Below are 25,157 nucleotides of genomic sequence, written 5' to 3'. Positions count from 1 at the left end.
ACTTGTTTTTCAGATCTTTGCTAGAGACACGTGAAAACACGTTGGAAGTATATTTCTTGTTTTTGTGGAATTTAGCTGGAAAATAAAAAATAACGTAAAACATGTACTTACGACTTACAGAGTAATTGAATGTATACACTATAATAACCAGCGATTTAAGGCTTTAAAAGATCGAAAAAAAAGAAAAGAAAAGAAGAAAGATAATATGTTGTGGCAGTCTAACTCGATCTAAGGAAATAGAGAGGGAGGGGGTTGGGGGGGGGGGGCAAAGCTTGTTAATCTGGAAAGAATACAAGCATCAATTTCAAGCACTTATAGAGAATCAAGCGGGCTTGTTAAGGTCGTAAGTTGGACAATTATCCCGTGTTAGGTTCAATCAGCTTAGTCCTACACAAAATTGATCGAATCATGTGAAAACAAATGTATTCTGATTTTTGTCGCAGATATTTCTGGTCTACGCACTCCAGTGCCCACAAAGCAGTTATTGAAACAGCTGATTTTCGCCTATTCTAGAGCGACAACATCCCCTGATCTTTTACAACCATGAAGGACCTGTACTCGAAAATACTTGCAATTCTCATCTGCTTGCAGGTTATTTTCGTCACTTTCTTCCCGTCAGGGGCTGGTAAGTTGATACTGATTAATTATACCATCGAAATTCTATATAATGGCTACAAAAAATATTTGCATCATTACCCTCATTTCCTAACGAAGCGCGTTTTTTTACCAAGTTTTATATTTCATTTCATAGTATCAAATCTCTGTAGTTACACGAAAGTATTAAATGATAGGAAACTTGATATACACGAATTTAATTAATTAATAAGTTAGTCGATATACAGCCATTATTATTTCATGTGAAATATTACAACGTCAAAAACTTAACGTTCTTGTACGTACAGTATTAATCACAAATTGTAAGAATGTTTACTGATAAGCAAAATAGATAATATGGAAAACGCAGACCTATGGAAAGAGAATTCCTGACATTAGACAGGAATACGCGATTGCACGAAATATTTTATGGTATGTCTGACATGGAGAATATATGCGGCGAAGTACGAAAAATTCATCCTGAGATATGTATACGACCTACGCGGTACGGGACGTGTTATAAATGGTTTTCGCCACTCAGCCGTATTTGAATTTGTGAACACGATCGAACAAATGACGCGACAATTATTAATTGCCGTCTCTGCCTTAGTAACGATTCGCGTTGGAACGAGGTCGAATCGTTCCGATTCCACGCGCGATTAACAAATAATTACAGTGGACATCAATTACTTGGATGACCTTCGTCATTTCAGCTTAAAACGATTAATTTGATCAAACCAACCAATTATTTCAATTAATACAATCTGCACTTTAAATTCGCACGTCTTGTGTATACACACCGGGCCAGAGAAAAGTTTTCATTCGTTCGAGTAGAACCTTCGTAGTCCTTGAGGACGCGTGTCGCTTCTCGTGCACCTAAAGTTTCGCTCAAATTAACCGATTTATTTGAATTCGAGCGAGTGAAAACCTCTTTGTCACCGTGAGTTTGTTACTTAATTGATACTCTTAGATGCCCTTTGCTTTCAATCTCTTACATCCATTCTTAATTAGTCAAGTCGTTTGACTTTTGACAAGTATTTTGAAACCATTTTACTAACACGAACCTACTTTTTTACTTGAGATTATCCGCTATTTTTATTCAAATGTATATGTACGTATATACACTTTTGAATTTTAAACGAACCTTCTATTATACCTATATCCTTTAAGTGCCGTTTTAAGTTTCAAGAGACTTTAACTCGGATAGCTCGACTTGGAGTTCTAACGTATACTGTAAAGCACACTTGCGAAGTAAAACAGCAAACACGATATAAAAACTTTTTGCCCATGTAAGAAATCGAATAACCTATTTCAACGGTGCTTTAATCTCATCGATGAAGCATCGATGCAACGAAGGAGCATCGTGATAGCCGCAATGCGGATCCGTTGAACAAAAATTTCCTGGTACGGTCGTTTTCGTAATGTTATTAACCGTTTTAGTGTCGGATGTTTCAAGACTCCGTATCGGTTTGTGCTGTGCAGCGCGATAGCGCTTCGTTTATTTATTTGCGAGTAGTACCGATCGACGCGATCGCGCTGCCCTTTTTCATCCTGTTTTTTTCATCGAAATATACCGTTCGACGTGCTCGCGCTTCATTTCATCGGTTATACTGGAAGCGTTACAACAAACACTCAAAAGTTTGCGAAATATTTATGCTCTGCGTTTCGTTTGTGTGATAACATTCTATAATGCAGGATTTGGTTTTCCGATTCAAGAGGTAATTTTTTATATTGGTTTTTTTTTTTATTTGGTTTATGATTATTTGAAAAACGAGTAATTACGAGAGGAAACTCTGATATGACTCGCGACGAGCACGCTTGAGCGCGTTGCGAATTAATGATCGTGACCATACATCGTGGCACAATTTACCACGGTACGCGAATAGAGTGATCACGCTGCGTGGCGTTAAAACGGTTAGCGTAACTGCGCGTACGATTGTCGAGTGACAAAGATATTGACGCTGGTAATCGTTTTCAGTGCATTTAGGAGGAAACTGTACTGATTTCGAAGGACGATCTGTCTTACATGGACAGATGTATGTGCCGGGACCTTGGATTTGCATACACTGCATATGTTACAATTCGAAGTCAACATCTTGCGGGCGTCTCCGCTGTTCAATTCCTGCGGTAAGTATATGCTCATTCTAAGAGCAACCAGCTTAACACAACCATGAGAAACTAAAGTACACCGTTAACGCTTGCATGCTGGTCGTTAAAACACATGCTGCGCGAATAGGGTACACAGCGATTCATTTAACTCGCCTTGAATTAGTTTTAGAAAGACAAACATGGACAGGGATAATTTTTGTCACGAGTCGTTTAATTTATTCGTTCATTAGAACGAATTAATTTACACCTGCTGAGATCGCGATTGACGCGACAAATTCGAAATCTTGTTCCATATAAATATTTTTAAACAAGCACGTCGTAAGCTTTGTATATTTTTTAATCGCAACGAAACTGTTCAGAGAAATGCTGAAATTATTAATTATAAAAGGAGATTTCTACGCATCGTTGTAAAAGTGTCAGGGAAAATATTCGTGAAACAGTTACGTTGTTACAAGTTCTACAAGAAGAAATATCGAAAATCACGTTCCACTTATTCAGTTGCACGTGTAAAAGGTATCTTGCGTTCGCGCAAAAAATCTCTGAAGGATACATGCTTTATAATAATTGGAGTGTCGAAGTTGTTACACGGATCGGCGTACACGTACCTTTTAATGAAACTAGGTTACTCATTCGTTATTCGTTCCTAATTTTCAGCTTCACGATTTTTACGCAATAAAATTTTATACACCTGTTCGGTTTATAAATGATTCAATTCAAATTTAACAGAATTAAAGTTGAAATAATCATTTGTACTTCATTAAAAGGTTCTTTCAGCATCTCGTTTCAATATTTTTATTGGTAATATTTTGTTGATCGTTATATTTAAATGGAGTTTTTCAAAGGAGAGACATTTTAAGGTAGGAAATGGACATACATTTATAATAAGAATTCAGAAGAAAGAATATTTCATACAGAAAGAAATATTCCGTATGTATAAATAACTACGCTATGAATTTTATATGTATCGGATATTCCTTCTGGTTAATGTATCTGATGTTTTTTCACGCGAGATAGCGTATATTTGCATCTATATGTCTCTTCGTTTCTCAGTAGTAAAACTTAGCATTCATGCGGCTGATAAGTAGTTACGCACTGACAACGAGAAACATAAAATGAGTAAGAAGCATGAGACATTCTATAGGAAAAATAAACTTGTTTTTATCTTTCATTGCATATTCGTCAGAATATTGTTAATAAATATTTAAGTTAAGATTTCAGTTGAAATAAATACATAGGATTAGACATTTATTTATATATATATCTATGAACGCATTTGACATAAAATTTTGATAACGACTAAAATTATATATTCTGATATTAAATTAATTTAGTGAGAATAAAAAACTAATTTTTTTAAACAAGATTTTGTATAAAGTTATATTTATTAGGAAAAGTTCGTTCATCCCTTTATAATATGATAGGATTAGACTCATAGCTGTGTAAATCATTTCATGGAATAGTATATGTGTGCGTGTGTGTTCTAAGTTTTTACTATAAAAATGCTAAATGTACTAGGAGACGTTTTTAAAAATTCATACATTTTTCTTCATCAAACATATCAATCGTTATATTGAAAAGTTAATTATCTATTATTTGTTTCGAGCTGCACATTGATTGAGACATTCCTGTTGGTTATAATTGCGAATTTAACGCAACGAAGTTGTTTGAATCCCTTGCGAGCATGTAAATATATCGTCGAATTAATAGGTCAATTACTTGAGGTTGGAATTGAAAGAAAGAGAAAGGTGGAGGAGAAGTCTTGCGTTTGAATGCGGGACACTTTTAAAGCCCACAGTTCGCTGAAATTGCCAGAGAATTCAATTAAATGGCAAATTAAACCATTGAACTGAATCTGTTTCCAATCGCGAGCTTAGAAGTTCTATCCTTTGAATTTTTATATCAGTCAACTTTCTTTTTGTACGTACGGTAACGAATACAATTCATGAATTAATGAAGTATGTAATTGGATGAAAGTTCTTCTTCCTGGATTCAGTTTAGACTAAGAAAAATTATATAATAACGAAATTATCAACTTAAAATTGATAGAGTGTATAGTTTTTTTTCTTTTTTTTTTTTTTTGCGTGAGGAGGGGAAAATGCTGTTACGCATACCCAGTGATCCGCATCACTGGGTTATGTGGGACTCGGGCGGATGTTGTTGCCATACCCACTAAAAACCCCTCCTCCTTTTTCCTTTGCTTTGAGGACAGACAACCCCGGTAAAACCTGTCGGCAGTCATCAGGGTTGTCCTTTCATGCCCCGTTGTATCTTCTTCGTCGGGCAGCTATTCTGTATATTCAGTATTGCTCTCGTCATCTTCTCAGCTAGTTCAGAATACTGGGCTGATCTCCTTCTGTGGTTCTTTGTTGTCTTGTATCTCTGCCTTCACTGCTCCGCGTAGTTGTTGTTGCTCTCGTTCTCCTCCTTGCCTCCTTCAAGGCCTTCGCTGTCACCCTCCTGTGAGACATGACGGTCTTGCGAAATTGCCTGAATTTATCCCAGCTCTCGTTCTTGGCGGTCACCGTGGCGATCAGATTGTCCACGTCTATCTTCTCGCCAAGAGCGTTCTCCAGCTCAATCCTTCTGTCCGTTCACCTCGGGCACGTGAAGAGGGCGTGCTCTGCATCGTCGTTAGGGTCTCCACAGTCGAGACAGTTGCTGTCGCTGCTCTTGCCAATCCTCTTTCTATAGACACCGAAACTCCTGTAGAGGTGGCCGTGTGTGCGTTATATATTTATTGGACGTGCGTGATAGCTGTGGTAGTTGGGCCTGGTCCGCTGTAATTGTCACTGGGGGCTGTAGATGTCGCTGCCGTCGTCCGACACTAGTTAGTGTCGAGTGCCGCCACACTCCCATGCCCGGTTAACAGCTGCATGCTGTGATGATCGATGTCCATCTTCTTTTTGGTAAATAGCAGCGCACTCGGTATTAATTTCCTTGCGCCTCCAGTTCCCCCTTCAGCTCGTTGCCGTCATCCGCGCCGATCTTGGTCTTATGGATCTTGTTCCACTCGTAAGTCTCTCCGAGCATCTTTATCTTTATGTAGATCGGGAGATTTCCGGTCAACACGCAAAGTGCCGCGTGGGAGACGGTACGATATGCCGTCGTTGTTATGCACAGGGCCGTTCGTTGTGCCCGTTTCAGCTTCTTCCTGTTCTTATCGGTATTCGCTAAGCTAATTCTTCTTTCTGAACCCATACTGCCTCCGATGGAACGGGTCCGTTCCGATGCATCTCTCGATGATCTTCTTAAAGCATTTTTCCCAGATCTTGCTCATGGCTGGGAGTATGCTTATCGGCCGGTACGCGTTAGGGAGACTGGGATCCTTTCCCGGCTTCCTTAGCAGTATTACTCTGGCCGTCTTCCAGCAGTCTGGTTCCAGCTTGCTTCCAGCTCCTGCTTCCAGCAGTCCAGGAGTCTTCCATCGACTCCTGCAGCCTTCTTGGTGTTCATTCTTACGGCGGCATCGACGACATCGCCTTCGCCGATGACGACGCTGAAGCTGATGTCTCCTTCTTCTTCGGTCTCTGCCTCTTCGCGGCCCTCGTAATGGGAGGGTCCGTGTCCAATGGTGAATAGCCTCTGTAGGACTGCTTCCACCATGTCGATCGGCATGTCGTTGGTTGGTTTCTTGCTTTTGCATCTCTTCATGACTGTGCGATAGGGTTTGCCTTCTTGCTTTCCTGTATGGATGGAAACGCGTTCGAAAAGTAGAACGGAGTAATTAGCGATGCACGATCCCAGGCTGGTGAATATTTTTCCATCGGGAAAAGTCAGGTCGAGCGATACAAGATTTATATGCTCGTTATTTCAACGTCTGTTACGCGATAGAAAATGAACATAAATGAATAATAAATGTATTACAGCCATAAAGATTGCTTGATGTACGCCACCGTTTTTCCCCTATTTCTCCGATACAATTTTCCTTTTTTTTTCTTTGCCAAACACTTTACTAATCGGTACGTATTCGAATTATCCTCAATTATTCTCGGTTGTTTCCGTTTCCTTTGGATTTACATAAGTACTCGTTTGATGTACGTGCAGAGTGAGATAATAACTATTAACAGCTATAAAATAAGAAGCGAAAATACGTTGAAACTCGACTTCTAGATTCGCGAGACTTTGCAGAGCTTCGAAACTCTCGTGTTTCAAACCTAATAAAAAGTTGTAGAGGGAGAATTACATTGCGAGATCTGTTAAGGAAAATCGTATCGTTGTAATAGGATTATTTCAGCGAGGGAAATTCCGTGTTGCGTGTAACGCGTTGCAAAGCCATGAGCTTTCTTTCGGGTTAATATACATAATCGCCTTATCGAACTTTCCATCTAAATCGTTGCGCTCACACGTGAATTTTGCATTTCAATCTTCTTACTTGCAGTCCAGTCCAGTTTAGTGTGACTAAGCTAAATGTTTCAGCCCTTCCAGGTAGAATATGTTTTATAGAGAGACGTACAACTCTATGAAGGGGAGATCAATAAATTGGGTTATCTTTAAATCACTGACAATTATTTCATCGACACGATTTCACCGACAGCGAATCCACCGGCAATGTCTATCAAAGTTTATGTACCGATACACCGAGTGAAATCACCCACAATCATTTCACCAATATTCTCCTTTGTCGATAATTATCATGTTTGCCACTACATGTTATCGTTGATTATATGTCTTTATTTACACATTCGTTTACGCGCATAACGAGATAAACGAAGAAACGAAAATGATATGTTGTCATGATGTATTGTTAAATTACTAATTAACACGAGTTATATATCTACCTACATGAAAGCTTCTAAATATCAATTATAATTCATGAAAGCACACAAGCTATTTTGCTATACACAAATGGAATTATAAGGAAATGTTACGTGCTAATGATTTAACGAAATTTATTCTTCTGTACATTTGACATTTCTGTATTATTACTTGTGTACTTTCTGCTCTTGTTTACGTCATCGGAAGTAAAATTACGTTAAGCGAATCAGCTAATCGATTTGAGCGATTCAATGGCTCGGTCTTCTCTTATGCGACTACCAAGTAGAAGATAAGTTCTTGGTTATATAACATTTTATAACATCCAAATTAACTTTTTTTTTCTTTTTCGTTTTCTTTTTCTTTCTCTTTTTCTTTTTTTTCCTTTTTCTTTTTCTTTTTCTTCCTTTCTCTTTTTCTTTTTTTTTCCTTTTTCTTTTTCTTTTTTTCTTTACGTGGGGGAAATCCGCTCGGACACGAAACCACTTCTTAAGTGGCGTGGTAGTGAACATCGAAATTAACTGGGGCACTAATTAGCTGAATTACATTGGTAATTTTCTATAATTTATTACTCGAATATGGTAATTTTTTCTTAAAAAGTTTGCTTTTTCTACAATTATTTTACTACAAAACCCATCAAAAACATGATGTATGTATATATACCCTCAAATATTATCGGTTTATTCTCAAGCTATAGTTCAATTTCGGAAATTGCCAATTAAAATCATAGAAAAAAAAAAAAAAAAAAACACAGAAAGTTCGTTAAAATATGCGATTTTCCAATCAAGATATAGAATTTATTCGAGTAATATAGATTACAGTAGCGATGGTGACGGCAACGATGAATGGACTGATTCTTCGTGCGAAAATAAATTGGAAGCGCAGAACGATGCATTGTTTCAGGGAATATCGATTTTCAAGCATGGTTTTAAAGTACGTGTGCGCGTGACTAGGTTTGTTAATTAATGCCGCTCCCAGGTTTTCAATATATAAATGTGACACCTACATATCTTTAAGCTTAAAACAATTGGACTAACAATTTCATTAAATTTAAATGAATATTTATCTTTTTAAACGCAACAATATTTTTAATGACAACTTCACGTGTAAATCAAGTGCATACATATTCGATCGTTCTTGAAAACCTGATTCTCTGCGAAGAGAAAAAATCCTTGAATAAAGATTTGATCTACGTTTTATATGCTACGTTTTACATCCACCTCTTTTCAGATATACCTCTCTATTTAAAATCATAGATCGTCACACTCTATAGGTATTTCCTTGAAAAGGTTAAAGTCGTTCTGTATAAAAGCTAATTCAAAGGGGAAGGAAATTCTGCGAAAAATTCTTTCAGATTTCCCTATGTTTGAGCTCGAATCAAAGCAATCCTGTATAATAGGATAGGATGATAGGATGATTCTGTATTATTCCTTGTGTACTTTCTGTTCCTGTTATTTACAATAGGATGATTATGCGTTTAACTTCTCATAGAATCTCTCTGATTCCGTATGATATCGTCAGTGTTTTTGAAATATGTTATTGATGTCGTAACGTCAACCGTTTCCAGTGCAAATTCAATTTCGAATCGCAATTTCCATGTTTGCGTGGCAAAAGCGTAAAATCGATAACGCACGCAAACATGTCTTCTTTGCTAATGGCGTACTATAAATATAAATATTTGAATAAATATTGCGAATTTCATATTGCTAAAAGATTTATACTATTTGTTCGTAAATAATCGTCGGATCTATATTTAAGTGGAAACTGCTGCATTAGATCTCTTTTCTTACTTAAAATTATTTGGATTGGTAACTTGGATGTAACATGTAATTTATTCTTCTTTTATAAATAGTGTACAGAAGATACCAATTCAGAGAAATGGAAGGAAAGTCTAAAAGCAAAGAAAATCTACAGGAAGATAAAACGTTCGAGCCTTGCCAGGCTATATAAGATGCTAAGTAATCTTCCTAGTCCTGCAGTTCTTTCTATTTCGATCAATAATTATTGGTATATGTTAGGAATGCAATTAGAATTTTTGTCCTCAAGCAAAGTATAATTTCAATTTTGTATGTAAACCAAAATATTAAATATCAAATAACCATCAAATAAAATTATATTGTATGGACTACTGTTTCTTTAAATATTTGAATATTTGGTAAATATTGTTTATTTAAATATTTTAAATTGCATGGAAAAAAAATGATGCAAATAAATCATAGGGCATTTTAACTAAAGAGACCAATATCTATTTAACTGTGATTAAATCGCACCGTTTAACGCTCTATCTCTTTTATTAACTGTGCCTTGTTAAACTACAGAAGATTACAGAGGATGCGTTTTTTTGATAAACAAACGTTCTGACAAATACGGCAGCAAAATCAGATATATAGATTCTTACAACAGCAGTTATATTCTATGAATTCCGTTTTTCAGAAGCTTTATTTGTGAAACGACAATTCGCCAGAGTACGGATTCACTGTAGTTATAGCTGTAGGATCTCTATCTAGTTGACAGATCTGCTTTACGTAAAGAATTCCTGTCTCTTGTTCTACCTTATCGCGATTCTTTCCTCACCTTATACGCTTTGTCGAGGAAAGTAATATCGCTACATATCTCGGCTCCGGTTACAATAATTAGTTTCCGCCTAAACTGTTAGAACCACGTAGCACGCACTCTACTCTCGTTTTTTAAACATTCAGGCCATCTGATCGCATGCGACGAGTTTTATGTTAATCCCGACCAATTACAATATCTTTCTCTCGTTTACAAGGGACGACGAGACTGGCAGTTGCGTGCTTTCCAAAGCAAAAGCCGCGATATCTGCATGATAACCTAACGTCAACCGATTTTGTTGTACTATTCTTAAGTGGACTTCGTTTGTACCACTTTCGTAACAAAAATAGAATATCTAGAACACAGCATTCCGTTATGCGATATTGTCAATTTCTAACATCTGAAACATCAGAGATAATTTTTTCCCTACAGTTGTAAATTTGTGTGAAAAATTACGAACGTAAAGGTGTTTGGCGCATGTACAGTTCCCCCCTCCCCCTCCCCCCTCCAACCTTCATTTGCGTAGACATGCTAGAAAGATCCACTTTTCGACGGTGAAACCGTTAGTATTAGTATTAGTGTTATAATATATTTGACTAATGGTTCTCAAATACTAGTTTTGCTAAAGCAATGGTGGAATTGGAGCAATTCCTTCTTCTTTCATTCTTTGAATAACCTGAATTTTCAAATAGTCTAGTGACGATTGATCCGTACAATTAATCGATTTCTTTTTATTACAGAAGTGCAAGAAGTTCCGGTATGAACGCAGATGTTGCAACATCGAATGCCTAAACCCCACAGAAGATCCGATCGAATTTAATGTCACTACCGTCGATGACTCACCCAGAAATGGTTCACTTCAGAACCATAGTCCCATATCTGGAAGCGTCAATCACTATGTGTCACATAGTCATATGTGGACGCTGAGCTTATTGATGGTAATTGTAATATTTTAATTTTTTTTATTCTATATTTTGAAATACTTTGAAATTACTTACTTGCGAATTACTTTGAAAAGTAATTCGCAACGTAATATAAAATAATACTACTGATTTGTGTCTCTTTCAGAATTTTTTCTTAATCTCTTGTTTTTTTCCAGTGCAATCCCTTTTATCGGAAGTTACTTGATTGCTTTATTTCCTATTAGGTGGTGACCTGCTGCTTTCTTGGGGTTTAGGCGACTGATTGCTTCTATGATCTCTACACAAGTGAAGGGTTCAATAGGAGGGGACATTTATGTTACTATCACGGGGGAATGATCAGAGGAGAGATCAGCCGAGGAATCCAGCTATGAATCTATTGCCCAGGGTGTCCAGGAAGTTGTCAAAGTTGTTAATTGTTATCTGTGTTAGCGTAGTGAATAAACACATTGATGTTCGGTGTTTCAATTATCAGAATTATAATCGATGTTAAATGTATAGAGTGTGAAAAAATTATTTGTTATAGCTGTGGAAGATGGAGATCTGTTAGAGAAAATGGATCATGAAATTGATCTTGAGTATAATTTTCAGACAAAATTTTTTATTGCATCATAAAGTACTCATCACGAGAAACGAAAGTTTCAGAAAACCCATTTTTTTTTTCTTTTTTTTTTTTGGTTCTATGTATCCAAGGTCGAGAATAAACTATGTGCACGTTTCTTGTATTCGTTTCTTGTATTTTTATGAGGAATTCAGTCTTTTTACGCCACAAGAGTCTCAACGTTTTCGTTTTCACGCCTACGTTACGCTCGTTAAACACGTTCCAACAAGACCATGAATAAGGGTAACAGCTTTAATGTTTTCACATGTGTTAATTTATTATTTTAGACCTTAAATATTTTATTTATAAAATCTTTATTTAAACAAGTTACCATTGTCGCTACAATAAATCAATGAATGAAATCAGTTTAAATTTAAAATATCATTTCATAATTTCTCGTCACTTGTATCTAAAAACAACAAAAAAACGGTGTACCCACATCGTGCGTAGACGGGAAATTAAAACAGTGGAGCTTAATTGAAACACTGATCATATTCCGCGATTGTAAAACAATAATAGAAAATCGTGTTTCTTTCGAAGGGTATGAAATTGTCAGGAGATTATGCCATAAATGAAATTGGAAACTGGCTGGTCAAAGGTATTAAACTCAATTAAACTGAACTGTGTTATATTGTACAAAGGCTAGAGAACTGCTACCAAATATCTGCTAGTTTAAAGGTGTCCCTTATAAATTATAATTATATTTCAAATTCAATCTCCTAATAATAAGTAAATTAATATTTTACCTAAAATCTGTGATATAGATAACAAAAATAAATTCTTTACATTATTCGTTAGTTTGCAATATAATTAGAATATTCTTTATTTTTATTTTCTGGTGTCTTTGTTATTCTTAAAAGATAAACTGCTTATTTACAAATTTAACACTGCATATGCTATTAATAAATCATTTTATATTTAATTTTGCAACCTTCAGTCATTGTTAAAACTTGTTGACAATACTGTCGGTTAATAGAAATTTCTAAAATCCCCTTGTTTCTATTCGATTAAAGGGTATATTGCAGAAACTATGTTAGCTACAGTGTTAGCTACAAATCACCTGTGTCACTCCGTTAAACTTATACACAATAGTATTGTTTCTTGTTTTCATTTAAAATAAAATATGTTATTGTAGGAATGAAGCAGAATGTTCAAATAATTGAAACAACTTTTTGTCCTATAACTAGTGCCTTTCATTTTAAAAATTAAAAAATTTTTAATCAACGATATTTGGAAGTTTCGATCTAAAATGACCAGGAATTGAAACAGAAAATATTTTGATGCCAATAAATACATATTCTTCACACATAAAACAAATATGAAAACAAAAATCGATGTATATGAATGAATTTTGAAATGGGGAGGAATTATATGATTATACCCATTCTCTGTTGCGTTTAATTGTTTCAATTGATGTCTCATGAGAATTTTCATCGAATTTTTTAGAGATCCTGGCTGTAAGGTCTTTTTAAAATTATAAGAACAGATTCAAACTATAACATTTGAAAACTTGTGCTTACAAAACTTACTTGTTTCTCATAATTATTTAAATGAATCTATTCGGCATTTTGAGTGACCGTCCCTTTATGGCTCGGACGGCACCTCTCCTTCCTTTGGGAAATTCCGAATTATCTGTCCTCCCCGAGCTGCAAACCTGATGACTTAGACAGTAGGGAAAAACATCAGGGAAAACCTCTGGCTAGAAAAGTACGATAGACGAACAAAATTTAACGGCTGATGGGGAGTATCAACAACATACAAGGACAATCATCAACAAAGTGTCGTACCGTGCGGGTGAAATACTGGAGTTTCAATAAGATCTTATAACCATCGAGTTCAGAACATCAAACTTTGTTTGCATAAAGCAAGTGTAAACAAAGTGTCAAATTACACTAACACTCGATCTATTAAATCCGTTCCACCTTGAGCGTTAATTCATTCGAGGTTCGTGGTATCGATCGATCGGTCGGACGTGCCCGCTGGCTCTTTAGTTGATGATTTGTAACAGAATCCTTGCATTAACACAGATTCTCAGAACACACAACTTCACCCAGCAGATATCGATTACAGTCAGTTGTCACTAACAATGCTTTTATCAACAATTTCTTTACCTGTTGATCCTCTGGAAGTTTTAACTATATTATATTCTCTAGGAACAGTAAGATTTTAATGATATAACTTTACTAATGAGATCTTAATGTCATAAACGGTATCGAAACTTCTTAATTAATGTCGTTATCGAAGAAGAGACTCGTAATCTTCTCAAACGAAGAGCACTTGATGTTTACAAGTAGAACTCGATATCTTAGTTTCTTAAAATGTGTTTCTGTGTTTACTTTCTAAATGTAAACTTTATTCAAAACGAGCCGTTCATTCGTTACAGGCCGTTAATAAAATTGCACTTTGCACAAAGGAATTGCCGTTAATAATTTAAGATTCTCTGCTCGTCGTACAGGGTATATATCGTAATTATTCACGACGATCGTAACGTTTAAGTCCAATTCGAGCTTAAAATCCCACGTGAGCTATACTACCACAATAGCCTGAATTTCTATTTGTTCGTTTACTGCCTGTTCGTACTCGGAGCATCCGTTGTAAATTACAGCAAAATCTTCTAATGTGTTCCAGAATATGTCTTCATGGAATTTTAATAATTTATTAAATCTATAGATAACAAATGTAAAACTTACTAATTTATAATTAATATAAAATAAGAGAGCACGAAACTTCCTATTTTATGGACATATTAAATATTTGTAAAAAATTCTGTATCATTAGTATCACTTTAATTACTTTAAAGGATATAATCCCATAAAGCCGTGACCCCTGAAAGAATCGATGTTCACGCGTGACAAATTGGCGTCGTATGAAAGTTCCGGTATGAACGTTACTAGAGCTGATACCAGCTAGGGGCACAGGTATATGTTCTGGGTTCATTATATATTTATAAAGGGCTGCCGACTCAACGAGTGGTCCGGGTAAATTTAAATTGTAAATAGACAGAGATTTCAAGTAAAAGCCTGGATAAGAGCGGATATGGTATGAGAGTCTGTGGTGGAAAGAGGAACAGGCTGCTTTTATTTGTAAAGTTTGAATTTCCTCGATATCGAAGGTGTTTAAGCCGCAAGTGTGTTTCATGTTAATCGTTCGTGTTAATTCATTCGAGACCGAGATTTTATTGTAATACGATTCCTGGGTGTCAGTACGATCTGAATGTTTTGTTAGAATGATACTGTGCTTTTCTCTCTCTGGAATATTCTTTTCATATTTTAATTTTAAGTCGATGACAATCTTAAATTTTATGCCTCATGTTTTTAAAATATAAAATTATATACTATGTTATACTATAATATATTATGTACAGTTATATATATTATGCCTACTGATTGATATGAATTTCTTTCGGTCTCGAATGCGTTAAAACGGAGCGCAAAGAAGTCGAAATTACTTATTGTAATTGGTAAAACATCGTGAAAGGCAGACAGATACAAGAAAGAAGTTAAACTATAAATTATATTTGCGACATTGTTATGTTTTTGCTTTCTTTAAGCCTTTCATCAAGACAGCCGATCTATAAATATTAATCGACCAATTTCTCTAAGCTTGTAACTTCAAATTAATGTTTATATATATAAAGAGTTACGTATTAATCTATCTAAATATTTAAAAAGATGTTTAATGTTATAAATGATGGATATTAAAGATGTTCAAAAGAACGTAGTCTTCGCGTGTTCTTTATCATATCCCTGATCAAAGACATTCCAATATTATTACAATATCCAATTACATATTGATACACAAGATATACAGATTATTATTTATAACATTTTGGTTTTCTTAATTGAGTTATTCATTTAGTACAAATGATAAGTAATTAGTAATAAGTCATAAAAAAAAAAAAAAAAAAAAAAACGGTATTGTAGTAGAAATATTATAAGAAAACATTTTCTGTTTCAGTGTAGAGTTACTCCTTTTTATAGACAGTGTCGTACAAATCCGTACGTCTTTGAGAAAATGTAGGTATCTGAGCCCTTACTTCCTCAACAACTTTCAAATCTGAGAGAAAAGAAAAACATACGAAGTAATAAGTAATGCTTGCTAATAAATTCAACAAATACAGAGGGAGCCGGCAAAATCGATGAACCAACGAGACTAAAAGTTAATTACATCATGGATTTCTCGCTTTTAATGTTAAGCTGGAAATTACCGATATCGGTGACCACCATATTTTCCTGAGTTTCACAAATCATAAAGGATTTTCTCCCAGGGATTTGTCAACTGTGTATGTCCCCATGCGACATAACTTGCTGAAGGAACACGAGCCGGTGATATACAGGCGACGTATAATTGATTGTCATTCGCTCTGGAACGCTGAAGTAATGACCAGTGCAGTGGTCCAGTGGTCATATTGAATGCCGCCGGATATATCAGCATTTGGCAACCTAACACAGAGAAATGGGAAATACGAGACCACTGAATTTTAGTTAACTTTGTAGCTGCACAGTCCATATTCCATAATTTATGAATATGCGAGAACAGTCCTCTTGTCGTGCTTCTAATTCTTTTATTTATTTCATTTTCAGCGAATATACTGGTTTTTTAAATTAAGCTCCTTTTTATACAGAGTTACAGATTATATTGATTATATTTTATATAGAATATATTTAAGAAAGATAGTTACTTTCATGCTAGTTAAGTATTGTTCGATTAAGCTACTGTACCTTTGTTCCGATAAATGCGTGCCATTTCCTCGAATCTGATATCATAGCAAATGCCAATACCTATTTTGCAGCCCTTCACATCAAACATTGTTAGGGAATTACCAGGACTGAGTGAATCACTCTCTCGGAAAGTAATCTTGTTGGGAATGTCGATGTCGAATAGATGTACCTAATAACATAAAAATATAGTTGCTAACTCTATTGCTGTAACTTTTGTAATTTAACATCAATGTTACGAACTTCTAAACTTTAATTGTTTTTTATTTAATAACTGACAGCGTTTTTATCACTTTCTTTTATTAAAAAGTTTTATCATTTAATAATATTTGAGAAGGAATATTTTTTAAGAAAAAATAAGTTTTTTCCTATGTGAAAAATTTATATTACAAAACAAATATATTGTACAAAAATTTATATATTATATTACGACAAAAATGTATGTTTCTCGTATCAAAACGTATTTTATAAACCTATAACATATTTTTTAAATTATAGAATTGGTTATAGTACACGTATGTACATATGCATATTCCTAAATTATTCCTAGATAGAGTCACTTTCTCCACCCCAATATTTTCAATTTCAAAGCCACATGGAGGTATATTATTTACCTTCCGGTGTTTTGCTATCAAAGTTCCATCGGGACCCCAAATAGTACAGGTATTGTACAATTTATCGCCCTCTATTTCAGGTATCGTACCACCAACTACATAAATGCTGTTTTCCTTAGCTGCCTTCGATAAAGCAACGCTCGTTTCACCGTTTCATCAGGAATACTCTCGGCGTATTTTGGAAACTATTCTGCATTGCAATATTTCAATTAATGAAAAATAACTGTCCTTTGTTCCAACCATAAATTAGGTTGAAATGTTTGTCAATTTTTTATTTTTTAAATTATTAAAATAACTAAATTTTATATTTAGATTTACTTAAATATATAATTACTTAGATAATAGTACATATAATAAATTGTTTCTACAGGTTCAAGATGAAAAATGAATATTTAGAAATGTTTAATTACAATCATGCTATTTGGGTCAGTACCAGTGACTTGTTACTTAACGACTTTGCTAGTACTTTTTGAAACATAAAGTTAGATTTTAACTAACTTTAATTTTTAACTATTATAGGTGGAATTATAAATACAAAATAATTGATAATACTAGTTTATAAGTATCTAATTATTAGTATCTTAAAAAATATATTTATACAAAAATCACGATAATCATAAAAATGGGGAAATTCTATATTCTCGAGTCAATTCACAATCTTTATGGAAGTATGAACGTTAAGGTAATTTGTCTACTTTTACTTTTTTCTATATAGTTGTTATACATATAATAAATTATTAGAAAAAGAAACAAATTATTACGTATTCCATATGGTGAATTAAAGCATTCAGGAAGAGCGATAATATCAGCATTATGCTCTTTCGCGCTTGAAATGTAGGAAACTGCCCGCTCTACATTTTTGCTTTTTACTTCATTTACTTGAAGTTGTACCAACGCCAAGCGAAATGCTAAAATGTTGGAAAAGTTAAATACACTCGGTTATATATTTCCCATACTTTTTATTTATAAATACTTTATACATAGTGAATACTTACTCGACATCGTTCGCACTACTTGTTTAACGATGTTCGTAAGTATCATAATGTTCTTTGAGGTTATGTATGGTATTACTCGATATCAACATTACGTAAGCAATACGCGGGGATTTTTAATAATTATTGATAAAGTTTAGGACATTAACTTTGATGTAATTGTAAACATTATTACATATTATAATTAAATGTAATTTTCAGTTAAGGGTAAGAAAAGAAATATACTTTTGTAAAAATACACTTTATTATAAAATCTGTATAAATAAAATTGTACAATTTATCTTGAAAGTAAAATGACCGAATACGTTCCTGGAAAATATTACTGCCTACTAAATGATCGAGATCTTGATCTTTCTCGTCGTCTCGTTTTTTACTTGATCTTTCAGACGAGCAATCGTACTTCTTACGTTTCTTTGACTTCTTCAATCTTTTTAATTTATAAGAATCATTACTATTAGAGTTACTTCTTTCTCTCCGTCTCTTCTTTTCAGAATCACTATCGCTGTCATCATTAGATTCGGAGCGCCTTTTTCGTCTTTCTGATTTTTTATCCCCCACTTTATCATACTTGTTCTTATTGTGCATCGTACTTCCGATTTTCTTTCTTTTATTACTACTTTTGTTCTTCACCGTCTTCGGGGTCAGGGGACATTGATCTTTTTCTATCCATCTTTTGCTTGAGTCCCTTGGATTCCTTGTCCTTATATTCCTCATACTTTTTTGTATCTGAAATTAACCCCATAAAATACTGAAATCTAAAACCTCTACATTTATCATATTTTATATAAAGATAGAAGGGACCTTTAAAAAATTGCATGCAACAACACACTTACAGGTACTCTTGAATTAGTTTTTCTACATGTCCGATTATGTCTTTATATGTATATGTCAATTCAAATTTATTTTCTTAAATGTCCCTTAATGAAAAACTAACACTTCATATTAACTTTGAACTTTTGAGTTCTTAGAATATTCTGATTTAGTCACTGGCTGTACCATAAATTCATTTACAGATATTATATTTCCACCAAGAGCTAGTTTTATTATGAGCCTTCCTGCATCATCATCGAATCCTTCTATTTGACCATAATTATTACTTTGTTCTCCAGCTATAATTTTCACAAATGTTCCTTTCTCGATTTTAACTTCTTCCTCTTCTTTTTTGAAATCTGTATTTTTCTTCTGCAATGCTACTTTGTCTGCTCCAAGACCCATACCTTTTGGTCGTAATTCTGGTATGACAGCTGCTACTAATCTGTAATAGTTAGAATAAACGATTGTGAAATAAAAAATGATGTTCTCTGTTTACTTTCCAATAAGTGATGTATTAAATACATATAATTAATTTAATCCAGAGTAAAATTCATACTTTTCATTTCAACCAATTCCCTTTCCTGGTTGCCATCCCATTCCCCTTAACATTGCTACACCAAAAGCATCAATAGGAATTTTTTCATAATCTTCTAACGTAGACTGAAAAATACAAAACGATATTTATAATATGCAAATGTAATACATCTGTGCATTGCACATCAATATGTTGATAACGTACCTGTTCTTTGCCTCTTAATGATTCATCTTCTACTAAAGGTAAAGTTAAATCATTTGTTTTAGTTTCATATTTATTCTTTGACTTAAGTTCCCCAATGATTTCTTTAGTCGCTTGCTCTTCTAAAGTAACAACTTTATTTTCACTATCTTCAACTGGCTCTTTCTTTATTGATATTATTGGCGATGTTTTTCCATTAGATAGCTTTGATTTTGCCTCGTTAACACTAGCGTCTCCTACCTTTTCCTTATCTGCCTTCGGAAGGAAAATGTCTGCATCTATTTTATTAAGAATTCTATCATGCCAGGTTTTTGAACCTAGTAATGGAATAATTAGAGGTTCATCTTTTTTTTCTTCCTCATTGAAATAAAAAAATTGTTTTCAAATATATATATTCCGCTATTGGTGATTTTTATAGGTTAGGTTGAGGTTATATGTTTCTTGATTATAAATTTTACTTTTTGAACTCACCCTATTACTTTAATACCTTTCTCATCAAGGCATTCAATGTAATCAACTTTCTTTTTTTCTTGTGGAATAGCATTTTTTAACACAGGTTTCTTAATAGATTTCGCAAAACCGAAGGAAATCTTCTTTCCTTCTTCTGCCATTTATTTGTTATTTTAACACTGACTTATAGATCAATACACATGTATATACTAGACATAAAGATTGATGTCACTTGAATCTACGTACATGAATCTGATATCTTATTATACTTTATTAATCTACTCAAAATTACTTGCACATTACTAAAATTTCATTCCGACAATGTATCAAGCGTCTGAATAAGTGACATTAAAGTAAACATATATCAAAGAGGAAATAAGAAGAACTGACGCCTATGGTTTTCTATGTTACAGAGCTAGTGCTGCATCATACGGCCAAATGCCGAAGGTGGCTTATGCTAGTATATACCTGCCTATACGTTTCAATGAGAAAATCGATATTATGTGTTCATGTGAAAATTCACATTTCCCTAGGAGCTGTATTTTGATAGATTTAAGCTTCTAATGGAGCATTTTAAACGTATAGAGTATACTATGAAGTAGATAGTAGTGCGGATCATTTTATATTCATAGAAAGTTTGAATGTATAGAAATGTACAAAATGCTCATGATATGCAAAAATATGCAAAATATTCAAAGTAAACCAATCATCAAAAAGTTTAGAAGGTGAAACAAATTTCTTTAATAACACCTAGATTAATTTTTATTTGTTAACAATCCCATATATAACCATAGCTTTCGCCCGGCGCATATACGCGCCCATACATGCGTTAATAAGATAAGAGGAAATAAAAGACAGATTATCGATAAAATACACTAACACATATGTAATACGTGGAGATATTACCACTCAGATTACACATATTATATATTATAAGGGAAGATGTATACCACGTATACATATATGTAGAACGAACATTTCAAACTTGTTTATAACGCGTGCGCACACATACATGCACGCACACGAACAATTTTTCGAACGATAATTATATTAATAATTTATAACCATTTATATTTTTATATTTTTATATTTTTATATTTTTATATTTTTATATGATAAGCATTTATATTTTTTAAAATATGTTCTTATGGCATACATATTTATTCCACGCTTCATATCTATCCACATCCGTAACTGTAGGTGACATTGTTTTTTAACAATTTTGCTATTATTTCATAATTCTTTAATTCATATTTCAAAGTCGTAACAGATGTTTCTTTTTTTTTTTTTTTTTTTTTCAAGTTTTTCCCATATTGGACTTATTTCGAGCAGCCATGCTTGCTTACAAAGCAATTTTATATCCACGCAAGAATATTTTTCAGTAGATTTTATTATGTGGTTTACAATATCCATATTCTCTAATAACTGGTTGCTAAGGTATAATTTGAACATACCAAGTCGAGTAACTTCATTTGGTAATGATACGTATATTTTCTTTTCAAGGCATCTGCGTAAAGCTGCATCAATGTCCCTAATAATATATTTACAATAAATATTATTGTTCTGTTATATTAATAATAACAAAGGAATATTCCGCACAACACAATAATTAAGATTAAGATAATGAATAATTATGATATTAAGATATTTTCTACTTAGAAAACATTGAAATAGCGTGATATACATAGCAAGGGCAATTAGTTGCAGCCAAAAGAACTACATTAGAATTTTCGTTAGATACTAATCCATCCAATCTAGAAAGAAGTTCTGATCTGAATCTCTTTGCAGGTTCAGACAATGTACAGTTTACTCCTTTATTTGTGCCTATCCAGTCAATCTCGTCGATAAAAATAATTGTAGGCGAAAAATTATAGGCAAGTTCAAATAAAACCTGTTCAGTTTAACAAATGTATTAATGTAACTATTCTATTTATATATGATTATTATTATATATGATATATTCCAGAATCTCTTCTTCATAGACAAAGGAAATCAACTTACACGGATATACTTCTCGGAATCACCTCTCCATTTGCTCACCAATGAGCTGGCCGTTATGTTAAAAAAGGTGCATTGACATTCCAGGGAGAAAATGGGCCTTTAAAAAAGATAAGGTACTTGAGGAGATACACAATGGCCTCCTTAATAGCAGATTTACATTCCTCTAGGCCTACGATGTTGTCCCAATATACATTTAATTTTGTCAGTATGATTTCCTACGACAATACAAAGATGAAATGGCGCATAATCTCCGTATTAATTTCCGTAAGTGTTATGTAATTCGTTATTTAAAGCTTTACTGAAATCAGTATTTACAATACGTATATTAATCGAAAATAACTTACGCATGAAATGTCTTCAATAATCTTCCATAATTCCAGATTGTCTATATAAAGCTTCTGAGCCTATTTTGATATCTTTGATTGCGTGGATTGTTCCATTAAGATGTTAAATAGCTCTCCTCTTCTGATGAAGATTCATCGCTTTCATTGGCGAAAATTGATGTCACTGTCATTGCGAGATTAATATCATCCGTAGCATCACCCCTCATCTTCTGTTGTGCATTCCTCCCTTTCACAGACCCAGATACAGACTCACTTCTCGTTTGTTTGCTAACAGATTTGACACGTTTTACTACTTCTTCAAAGATTGAATGATATTGTAATCGATACGTTGAATACGTTGAGAACGTTGAATAGTGTTAAATAATTTAAATTCTTACACTTTGTTCGCATTTGTCATTTCCCTCGTCTTTATTTCCTTTTCAGTTATTTTCTTGCACAATATAGGATATTTTTGGAATTTCATCTTGTAATAATTTTCATATTCTGTAAGAATAATTTCCAAATCGACGTTGTCGCAGACTCGATATTTCCGAGGTAGACGAGCTTCCCGGATTAATACATCGCTAATGTCTACATATCTAAAAAATATAATTTTTAATTCATTGAACAAATTTTATGCTATGAGTACACACTATACGATAATCATCAATTAACTGTTTTATTTCTAGGTAAGACAGACAAAAAGAATGTACTGTCTATTTATTATTATATAAATCCTCGGCGATAATTTTTTGCCTTCTGCCTTTTAATTTCTAATTTTTAAAGTTTGAATTTAAATATATTTTCATTTATAACTAGTTAATCTACGTTATCGATTGAGTTACTCTATAACTACTGAGTTACCGATGTCGATTTTCAAATTTTGGTTCCTTCCCCTCTTTCCGCACTAATTTCTATTTCGATTGGTCGCCGATATTATTCGAAAAAATTGCAACTAAGAAGATATCTAAATATATACACATAATATAAATATATAAACATAATTTTGTTATCTACTATCTTGATACGTGCAAAGATAAATCTTAATGATATATAATACAGCGTAAATGGTTATAAATAATTAATTATTGACAATAATTATAAGAATTATCGAAAGAAAAAATCATAGATACTATGTGCGAGTGTAAAATATCACAAAAAATGAACAACAATTGTGAAAAACGCAATATGGCAAATCAATGACAAAACACACTCATGACTGTCATGGAAGTTCCAAAGTCTTTTCGCAAATTATGAGATATCTTATTTGTGGTACCTTGCAGCGATAAATCACCGTTCATTGTAATAGTTTTAAATGTGATAATGATATCCTTGTATTGACTATCGTTTTTCGATAGTTACGAGAATTTTCGTTTATTACTTTGAGACAATCCGTCACTTCCTTTCTCTTATAAAGTTTCCCTTCAACTCCGTTGAAAACTGAGCATCAAACAGGAGACGAACGATTTGTTGTCATGGCAATGTTAGTTCACACGTAAGCAGGGTGCGAATATAATGATGGAATAGTCGAATCCTGTCTACTGTATAGTAAGATGGATGCGACATGGAAATAGAAAGAGAAGGCTGTATATAAGCATTTTCTGTCCTTGTTTAATCAGGCATGCACACTAGTGGACACTGACGGCGCTCGTTTACCGTTGTTACACATTTCCGGTACAAGTACGCGGGCATTAGAGAAGGACGGAACGGTCTCTCTCTTTACCCCTATATCGCGTTTTTAGTTCGCTCACGCGCTCTGTACTTATATCTATTACATTTCCACCATAAGCAGCGGCCGTGCAGTGACTTACAAAAGTTTCGAACTCGCGGACGTTTAATCACGTTCCCTACTCCGAAGGGGTAAGTACAAAGTTGCTCGTCTCAGTACTCTTGTTAGAAGTTTTATCATCTTTTTCATTTCGTGGCTACAAGTTTCCCAGGAAATTCTTATCGTTTTACAAGGGCTGTGGGACACAGTGACGTCAGCTATCGATCATATACGCGAATTTGTTGTAAATTAATTAGGAGAATATCTGGAGTTGTTTATCGTTGCCAGCTGTAAAATATTAGAATTTTTCATTCATAATTGTCATATTTTCGACTCTTCCGTTGCCAAGACCATCTTGAAAGATTTTTGGTATGTTCCATCACCCTTGTTAAAAGTGTGCCCATTGGTTAGCTATATTGATTTTAAAAACCAATACGTATATCAAGTTTATTATTTAACAGAAACAAAGAAATTCGTTTTATTAACGAATTTTCGATGTTTCTTCTCAATTTCCTTTAGCATCGAACGAAGAACATTATTTGATCAAACGTTTCATCGTTCAGATTATATTTCGTTTAAAAAGATTGAAATTGATATTGAGATAAAATCAAAAAGTATCCGTTGTTCTCGAACATTCTAGTATTCCTTCGCCGCCCGGGAGAAAGACAGGTATGAAGAAAGAGGATATTTTTTTTTATTAACTTTTTAATATTGATATTTCGACAAATATTGACGTGTGCAGTGAGAAAATCGAGTGAAATTTTCAATAATATCGTTTTAATAATTTGTGAAACGAATTAGTTTGGTTTTTTCCATTTTTATTAGTTTCCGTCAGTGCTGATTGACGCGCCACTCCAGTTTCCATTTCCGTTTCTCGAAATTTCCTACGTCCTTGGTCTTTGGGACTCTTTGCCCAGGTAACTGCATTGCTTCTGGGTACGTCTCACCGTTCGGGTCTCTCGAGCTTTCGGTGTCAGTTGTTACCGTTGAAGGAAGAGAAGCTAGTGACGGATATTATCGGATAAATCGTTTATTCTGGAAAAGTTCGAGTAAGTTCGTTCTGTTTGAATAAATCAAGACATAGATCAATTTTTATCGTATCATCGTGATTCGCCATGTCGTACGTTTGGTTTCGGGATACCATATGTTTTTAATTTGGTACTTTTAATTTGACATTTTACGCCTATAATCGTGACAGGAAGATACTTTCAGT

The 25,157-nt window shown here is 33.9% G+C and overlaps 4 long non-coding RNA genes across 11 annotated transcripts in view; 2 read left to right on the top strand and 2 right to left on the bottom strand.

The window, feature by feature from the left end:
• The window catches only part of LOC126928095 (uncharacterized), a 32,245-nt gene extending 20,478 nt beyond the window's left edge, over positions 1-11,767 (bottom strand). The window contains exon 1 of the long non-coding RNA XR_007716291.1: positions 11,579-11,767. This is a non-coding gene — a long non-coding RNA (uncharacterized LOC126928095). The remainder of the gene's footprint in view (positions 1-11,578) is intronic.
• Positions 1,776-3,227, top strand: LOC126928099 (uncharacterized). Its single transcript, XR_007716295.1, has 2 exons — positions 1,776-2,721; positions 2,831-3,227. It is a non-coding gene; the product is annotated as an uncharacterized LOC126928099 (long non-coding RNA).
• Positions 11,768-14,584: 2,817 nt separating the features above from the next.
• LOC126928092 (uncharacterized) lies at positions 14,585-19,420 on the bottom strand. Of its 8 annotated transcripts, none has more exons than XR_007716277.1 (7): positions 19,406-19,420; positions 19,223-19,326; positions 18,850-19,108; positions 17,623-18,579; positions 16,862-17,051; positions 16,251-16,419; positions 14,585-15,971 (listed from the first exon to the last, which is right to left on the bottom strand). It is a non-coding gene; the product is annotated as an uncharacterized LOC126928092 (long non-coding RNA). The 8 variants fall into 8 exon arrangements; XR_007716279.1 differs by having other exon boundaries at positions 18,865-19,108; XR_007716282.1 differs by having other exon boundaries at positions 18,951-19,108.
• A 2,548-nt stretch (positions 19,421-21,968) lies between these two features.
• LOC126928096 (uncharacterized) lies at positions 21,969-22,576 on the top strand. Its single transcript, XR_007716292.1, has 2 exons — positions 21,969-22,117; positions 22,234-22,576. It is a non-coding gene; the product is annotated as an uncharacterized LOC126928096 (long non-coding RNA).
• The last annotated feature ends 2,581 nt before the right edge of the window (positions 22,577-25,157 follow it).

This window comes from Bombus affinis, unplaced genomic scaffold (genome assembly GCF_024516045.1).
Source record: "Bombus affinis isolate iyBomAffi1 unplaced genomic scaffold, iyBomAffi1.2 ctg00000527.1, whole genome shotgun sequence".
Lineage (NCBI taxonomy): Eukaryota > Metazoa > Arthropoda > Insecta > Hymenoptera > Apidae > Bombus > Bombus affinis.
The sequence above is the reverse complement of the archived record's forward strand: the minus strand, read 5'-3'. Positions and strand labels throughout refer to the sequence as shown.